We start from the raw sequence: 8,454 nt of genomic DNA on the forward strand, positions 1-8,454 counted from the left end.
TCTTTTGTTTCAGCGGCATTTTGGAGCGGTTTCAGAGTTTTGCAGACGCGTGCAGAGCTGAGGGGCCTTTTATTTGCTCTTCGGAGAGGAGAAAGAGGAATAGTGAAAGAGAAAGAGAGGGCAAAGGAGGGAGTATGGCTTTTTTGCTGTTCCCGAGTCCGCTAACAAGGCCTCTTTTGCTACTCGCGAATTGTGATGCCGCTGACACTTTAGTGATGTTCCTGCCTACGGCTACCATCCTTTTCTCCTCCTTCTCCCTCTTTTTTCCTTTTTCACTCCTTCGCTCTTTCTCTTTTTACCAGCCTCTGTCTCCTTCTTCTACCACTACCCAGCAAACCATATTCGGGGACGAACCGCATTGCGATGTAAAATCCACCGCTCGTGGCTCTTGGCTGCTTCTTTTTGATGGAGAGATCAACGCAAGAAATTGTCCCTTACCACCCCCCCCCCCCCCCTACCTCATCATCTCTTGTTTTATTATATCTTTCTGCCACACGCTTTATTAATACTCCTATTTAAAATAACGTAGGCGTAAATATATTGTTTGGCAAGAAGTATTCTTTCATACTTACTACATTATTAGGAACAAATTAGTCAATTACAATTTAATGAAGAGTTATTCTGGTGTTTATTGAAGATTCAGAATCTACGTATCTCTTTGCCAATTCAATGTTTTTCGACAAATTACTTTAAGGATTTCGAAGGATTTCGTTTTAGATATGTTATATGTGCAATTGTAGTCTTATTTTATTTTGATTTTAAGGTATCTTTGTGCTGCCTCTAGTTTAATATTACCAAGGCAAATATCTATAAAACTTTGTAAATGTGTATTAAGACAAATTTATTTCATTTGAAAAGCTAGGCTTCTTCAATACCATTATAGTATAAAAAGAGTACATTATTTATAGTCTTCAAATATACATTAATTATTGAATCTTTTAAGTCCACTAAAATATAGTATAATTTAACAAAAGAATTAAACTCTTATCGCCTTCCAAATCCTAAAATTATAATAATTTTTAAACACTTAATTTACTTCATATAACGAAGGTTGCATATAAAATATGTATTGATCTCTAAATCTGGAATATCACCCTGCCTTCTTCTTCTGATTTTTCCTTAAAATATAAGATTGTTAATAAAATATTCTAATAAAAAAAAACCACTAACTAGGTTTTGTCACTTTAGTTTGAGAGTGATATATGCATATAAATGATTTTTGTAATTACACTATAACATTAATAGTAATTTTTTAGAATAAGTCAAACCAATCTCTATAAAAATAAAATTATTTTCGATATACGTACTTTTTTATTTCAGCTATCATCTTTAGCTTTATGCCCATGCATCCTGTGAAAATATATAAAATTGCTAATAAAAAAAATATTTTTTCGTTTCAACGAAGAAACAAAACTAGTAAAAAGAGCTTTACGGGTTTTAAATTATACTTGTTATGCGCATGTAAACATTTTTAATATCTTTTTTTTATTTGATTCCTTCCTGCACTGGTCTAATACGATTTTTTTATTGATTACAATAATGATTTAAGGGATGACACTTACCACCTTCGGGGAAAATGCCTGGTGGATTAGGACAATATATTTTACCAATTTCTTGGAGGACTGTAGGAGCACAATCACTTATAATTATAAAACTGAGGAGCATTACGAGTGTCAGCAAAAATTGAAGCTTCTTCATCTTTATTTGATTTCCACCTCTTCATTTCGAATGTATATTTATATGACTTAAATTCAAGGTTAGAAACTACGTCAAAATAAGTATTTATATACGAAATGATAAACTTGCAATATTACTATCAATAAATATTTAATCACTCAACAAAAAAGATAAATCTATTTACAGTTATTTTTATAGAAAATATTATAATAAATTATATATATCTATATAAATACAAATTTATTCAGCAATTAAAAATATTTAAAAATACTTAAATATTCATAAATAAATATCATCTCAAATTTAAAATTTCGATTCTTTTGTTGATCGCTTTATCAGATTTTAAGCACGATATTCTATGTGAAACAACAAAACTGATTTAATCAGGTCTGTTGGGTCCAGGGAATTTAGTTGACAGAGTTCGAATAGATGATTGATTTAAAGGTTCTCACTATTAGAATTGACAAAGTTTCAAATTAAGTATACAATATATTTGTGATTTAATTCTTATAAAGAACGACTTTTGTTTTTTGCTCCCTCGAGTGTCTTTATACGTTTTGATAGGTCCGTGGTTAAAGTTTTGGGAGAGAATTTGAGAGATGTCAGCAAATGGATGATTTAATTAATGGGTGTGAGAGGAAAAGAAGGGTAGAGGCAGATGGACGTAAATCAGGTGACGTTCCAAAGGAGCGTTTCCGGCTGGAAAAAGGTCGGTGGAGCGCGAAAGATGCGGCAGGATTGTCATCGCGTTATTCTTTATGACGCCTTAAAGGACATTCCTGCTTAAGGTCTCAGTGGCGCGGGCAAAACAGAGACGAACACGACGAGATTGATACATTTTTAATGCAGCCTCGAAGGCAACCGTGCATGTGGCTGTGCTGGAATTCGATCGACCAAAAAGCAGAAAATCCAGCCAAAAAGGATACCCCTCGCAGGACCTACCGGAATTCCGCAAAGACCGGACCTTTTTACACCACCAATGCTGTGAGAACTGTCGCGCCATGACACTCGCTCAATTTTCTTGTCTCCAACTAAAATAAAATGCTGCTGCAAAAAATCAACCAAGATCCATCCAATTCTATCACTCTGCAAGCTTTATCGATGACTTGGCCAATTTATAAGCCACTGCTGTGCAGTCACTCAGAAATATTCTCTCGGTAATTTCGATCAGACCCCCTTGGGCGATGGGCCCAAACAGACTCTAAACTGTTTGCTTACAAATAAATATATAGTATGATTAATTAAAACAAGCTGTGCTAATGAGATGAAACAGCAAAAACCTCCCAGCAATCATAAGATTTTCGGTATATCGAACAATTTTGATCGAAGATATAATTGGACCGAAAATACAACCTTTTTAATCAATATCGTACGTTATTTTTTATATATGTGTGTAATCATTGTCAAGCTGAGTACTTGGGGACTCGTCGAGTAAACTTACGCAATTGTCAAAGATGCTGTTAAGTAAAGAGGAGAAAGCGCGTGGAGACCATAAAGATTTATACGTTCAGCACTGTCAGCTTAAACTGTATTGTACGATACAAAAAAGTTATAGTTAATTTATCATGCTGCATAAATTGTTGATAAGGAGCGAGCTATTATATTTTTATATTGACGTTTGGATGAGTAATGATGTTAATTTGTATTCCGCGCCATCTTGTACAGCTGCTTGACCGATCGTGAATCGAGTTTATCGCTGCTTAACAGTTATTCCCTGATCTCATTTGCACGTCCGCCCATCCGCAACAATATCTCACAATTCTCACCCCAAGCTCGTCATCAATTTAAGCTCGTCGTTAACGTTTGATTCATCCCATGATTAACACATTTTATTCGACACGTGCGCATACGCCATACACGCATTAAACTATAAAAACATTACTCCCCTATATTCCAAATTGTCAAACTTGATTCTCTCTGCTTCTTTCTCCATTTTAAATCAATGTTTTTTATCTATGGAGTCAGGAAGCTTGAAACCTGGAGGAGTTTGTGCTTGAGAAATTTAGTCCATCTCTTCGAGCAGCTTTGCTGATCGACACTGTCGATTTATAGGAAACTTAAAAGGAATTATTGTTTCCTTTAGAAGTGATGTTACTTGTTACATTCAACGATTCGTTGTTCGTACCATAAATTGGACGAGATTCGATCGGGAGCTATGAATGGCCCAATTAAGCAGACTTTGGGTAAATTAGATTGCGATAAGCTGAAATTCTTTGGGAGAAAATGACAAGCGTGCGTTAAAATTTGATGAGAGTTGCTGTGGATTCTGTGTGGATTTTCATTTTTCATATTTGGTTCTTACAAAATGGACAAGAGAAGAAAGGTAGAGAGGATGATCGAAGGTTCTGTCAGCAGGAGGGTTAAATGTAATAATTGGCGTTGGAGATCCAGATATTCCGATGAGATAAGCATCCAAGACGCCCTTTTGTTTTCGAGTAAATGGACGGTCCCTCGTCACCGAGTGGCTTTATCTCTGGGCGATCTAATAATTAATTTTAAACGCGATATAATTGGCCGTTGTAATTTAGGCAGGGCCATCAACTCACTTGATTAGCTCGACGCAGAAGCTTCTTAATTGACTCGTTGCCCCCACCCATGACTTATGGTCAAAATGTTAAAGCTATCTCGAATTATCCGTCATCAATCTGAGTGTATCAAACTGTATTAAACAGCATCTTGAGATATTTGAAAAAAAAATCGACTTGTATTTATCTGAAATTGACCGAATTCATCATATATCAACTTCCACTATATGACTTCACACAGTAATTATTCATGAATTATTTATCATTTCATTAATTCGTTACTCATTTATATTAGCTCATTAATATCATTATTTTCTATTTATTTATTAATCTTATAACCATTTATACATATATAATATCGATATACACTTTAAACATTTGAAAACTTTTAGAATCACCTCAAATTTGCTTCAACCTATTAAAACCTTTTGCAATATATTTTAAGCTGCATTGATTTTCTCCAATCTAATTTCTGTTATCCATCGACAATCGCGTGCCAAGCTTCTTTTCCGGTTCCTTACACCCTAGTTGAGAATATTTTTTTTTCTTTTATTACAGTGAACAAAAAGTAAAGCATTTTACGACCCATGGTCATTATGTTCCTACGACGAATTAACGCAGGTTTTTTCTTACCACCGCACATTTTAGCGAAAAAGTAATAACAGCATATAAGGTAGTCACAGTTAAAAACGTAAGTAACAATTATAGCTCCTCTTAGTTATTTTCGCAACAATACATTTGCCGCTACAATGCTAATTATCATGACTAAACAGAAAGAATCTTAAGTGAGGATGTTCAAGCAAATAGACGTTATATGTTCAGAATCGCATAAAAGTATTGTCCACTTGTAGATATTTAAATTTACAATTTTTTTATGAATGTAAAAAACATATTTGTATGATTAAGTAGCTATAAAGATCAAGACTTTTACATAATTCCAAGTGTCTATTGAAATATTGCAGAGATACCCTCGATTGATAAGATGAATGAAAATTAAGATAAACGTAATTAGGAACAACATTTATTTTTCATTTTATGCAATGGCCGCAGTACAAGAATGCTAGGTAAAATGTTTGTCGATAAATAAGTGCATGTTTATTAACTGGACAAATTTGTTGTACATTTTTTCTGTTTTATGGTAAAATTGCTGCTGTTTTTCACACTGAGCTATAATACAAAACTATGAGCTTCTACAGGAAAGCATCTATTAGAGGTATAGATTTAGTACATTCGCAGCTAATATGTTAACAAAAATTCTAGAACAATTGCATTAGATATTTATACGTATTACTTAATCCTAAAGCAATTACATAATATGGTAATTAATATTAAGTTTCTGGCGCGGATGCAGATAGGAACAAACAATTCCATTTGAGCCAATGCTATATTTTTTTCGTTAGTGCAGGGATTATATGCAGAATGGAATTGTTATAATCGGCTCTAATGTAGAAATTGTTTCAAAGCACGTACAAGGTTATTGTCTCATGACGCAATAGATATATTTTAAAATTATTTTATGTCAAAGTAAGTATATAGTCAGTAGGTATTTATTTGATTTAGGAAATACAAAAGTACAAAGTACAGTTGTTTGAATGCGGTGAAGGGAACAATAAAGCAATGATCGATCGTTAACGACAGTCAATTGTAAGAAGACATTTCGGTTTGTAAATCGTAAATCAATCGTAGACAAAGCGTCAGATTACGAGCGTTAATCCGTCCCGAGAGTAGGCTCGTGCGGATTAAAACGGGATCTAGCGTCAAGTCCCAGGATTAACCACTAATTGTTCTTAAGGAATTGGATTAAGATCTTGTGCCCAAGCCAATTTTTAAACCAGCGTAGAGCAGAAGCTCTTCTCCTCCCAAGCTGGATTACTATTCAAAAGTCGACGCTTTACCAGTTTTCTTCGCTTGTGCCACCGGTGGATTACAAACGTTCTCCGAATAATCCTACTTTTTCGATATAATAACTATACCTGCTGAAAAAGATTTTCCAAAATAAATTAAACTAATGAATTACTGTGTGGATAGTAAATGTTTTTCGATATAATTCTTGTTGAAATTTATTAAAGTGGGAGAAATGAATAGGGAGATAATATATTTATTCTTTTTTTAAAGTAATCTAAATTTCATTTTTATTAACAAAGTTATTAGAATTATTTATAAAGCTGATTACTCTCGGGTATCCTTGATAATAAATCAGATAAGCAATATAAATTAAAGGCAGCACCTTGGCGAAAAAAAAAATTTTTTTAAAATCAGGAATTGTGAAAAATTTATAAAGTATTTACGTAATTTTTGAAAGAAATTTCAGGAATATATTTGTATTTTTGGTGAACTTTGGGAAAGAAGTGCAGGTTGAAACGCAAATGGTGGCTGTTATCGGTAATTATCCTGGGAAGATCGCAAAATGGCAGATTAGACTGGTCGGGTCAGCTAAATCTGATCTAATCCGATCGCCGACTGGTTTGCAGATCTTTCAAGACCGATTAACTTTTCGCATCGATTTCATTGTACCCGATTCTTGATGCTAAACCGGTTTAGAAACAACCGGTACCAATTCAAGCGAAGACCGCTAATTGAACCGGTCGAGATTAGTTAACGCCCGCAACCCCTAAATATTTTGGCATTAACGCCTGGCAAATCTGCTCTGAGACCGGAATTATCCAAGAATTATAAAATACCTAATATCTCATATTGTACAGTCACTGGTAAAACCGATCCGCTGATAAATTCTAACCGGTTATATCCTGCACTAATTTCACCTTTGATTGTGCGACGATAAACTTCCTTTACCAATGCCCCCAGGCCAGCCTCGGATTAAGCAATTCGTTCTTGCAAACCGGTATTTTGAGGAATTACTATTGTACCGATTGAAACATTGGAGAGATCTAAATTGTTATGGCCAATAAATACCATCAATATAATTTCAATAATGAATTAATTAAACTGACTGATTTACTCGATTATTATGCAACGGATTATACAGCTGTGCTGCTTTATATATGTAGTCAGAACTCTATGTTATCTATCATTTTTACCATTAATTACAAATGTAGCAATTGATACGTTTTCATAAAAATCGGTAGATTCCTATGACCGATAAACACGATAGATTTTATCTCGTTAAATAGTTGGTAACACGAGAAATTTTATAAACGTTCCACTTTGACTTTAATGGTCGTTAAGGAAAATTATTTGAGGTTAGGTTAAAGCAGCGGTAATGATGTTATTCAGCAAAATTGGCTTTTTGCGCGATCCCATTTAAATTTTCGCGTTAAAACCTAAACGCTAAATATCAATCTAGTTTCTGTCCCGTTTTGTTCGAGACTTACCTATGCAGGAAACATCGATCATACATTAATTACTCGCAAAGCCGTTAATGGACATTAATAGCACGTACAACTTCGTTTAGCCACTTTCTATTCCTAGTCGTTAACGGCTCTGTGCCGTAACCACGACATGAAAAACCCTCGATAATATATTGCATCAGATAGCAGTATGTTAATTATATTAAATACGAAAAAATCATACCAAACGTTTAGAATCAATATATAACCTCAAATTCTCCGATATTGTCATAATTGTATATGTTTATTAATTCCCCTCTATTAGTTAGATCACTAAAACGTGATTAAAACATAACCTGTTCGCAACATTAAAAGTTGCATTTCCTTAATTTTCTCTTTTACTTCGCGACTGGATGCAAGATTTTAAAATTAGAAAAGTGTACAAAGGGTGTAACAGCATCACCAAACAGCTCTGAGAATGCTGTTTCCCGCAAGGATTGTCATGAAAAAACTGTGAATTTCGCCTCAAAATCGGTTCGCTAATTTTGAAGATATAATAAGAGCTTAAAAATGAGCGTTTTGTTTGGTTCGGCCACTTTTCCGTACCCGGGGCCCCGGGGTGCCTGATGCTGGAGGCGCTGGAGATGGATGTTGGGGCGCTGAGCGCTGTGACGTCACGTCAGTGGCGTAGCGCAGTCTTGATCAACTGGGTACCTTAAGAGAGTTTATTTTCCAACTGCCGCATTACTGTTAGTACTGAAAGCGTATGTTTTGTAACGCGTCTTTATAGAATTTCAGTACTCGCAGGTTGTAGCTCTTTGTAGTAATAAACCAATTAAACCGTAAAAAGAAAAGATTTTTTGAAATTTTAATAGTATACTAGGAAAGGCAAATTATACAGGAGACGAAGAAGTCTTATATCTCGAAAACCATTAAACCGATTTTAAAGCGACTTTGCAAAGTTT

General features: G+C 34.5%; 1 long non-coding RNA gene across 1 annotated transcript; it reads right to left on the minus strand.

The window, feature by feature from the left end:
• Positions 1 to 915: 915 nt before the first annotated feature.
• LOC136775732 (uncharacterized) lies at positions 916 to 1,693 on the minus strand. The gene is made up of 3 exons (XR_010822983.1): positions 1,563 to 1,693; positions 1,308 to 1,350; positions 916 to 1,118 (listed from the first exon to the last, which is right to left on the minus strand). It is a non-coding gene; the product is annotated as an uncharacterized lncRNA (long non-coding RNA).
• Positions 1,694 to 8,454: the final 6,761 nt, after the last annotated feature.

This window comes from Prorops nasuta, unplaced genomic scaffold (assembly GCF_024137725.1).
Source record: "Prorops nasuta isolate Cenicafe-Biocafe unplaced genomic scaffold, Cenicafe_Pnas_1.2 PNAS00008, whole genome shotgun sequence".
In the NCBI taxonomy this organism is placed as follows: domain Eukaryota; kingdom Metazoa; phylum Arthropoda; class Insecta; order Hymenoptera; family Bethylidae; genus Prorops; species Prorops nasuta.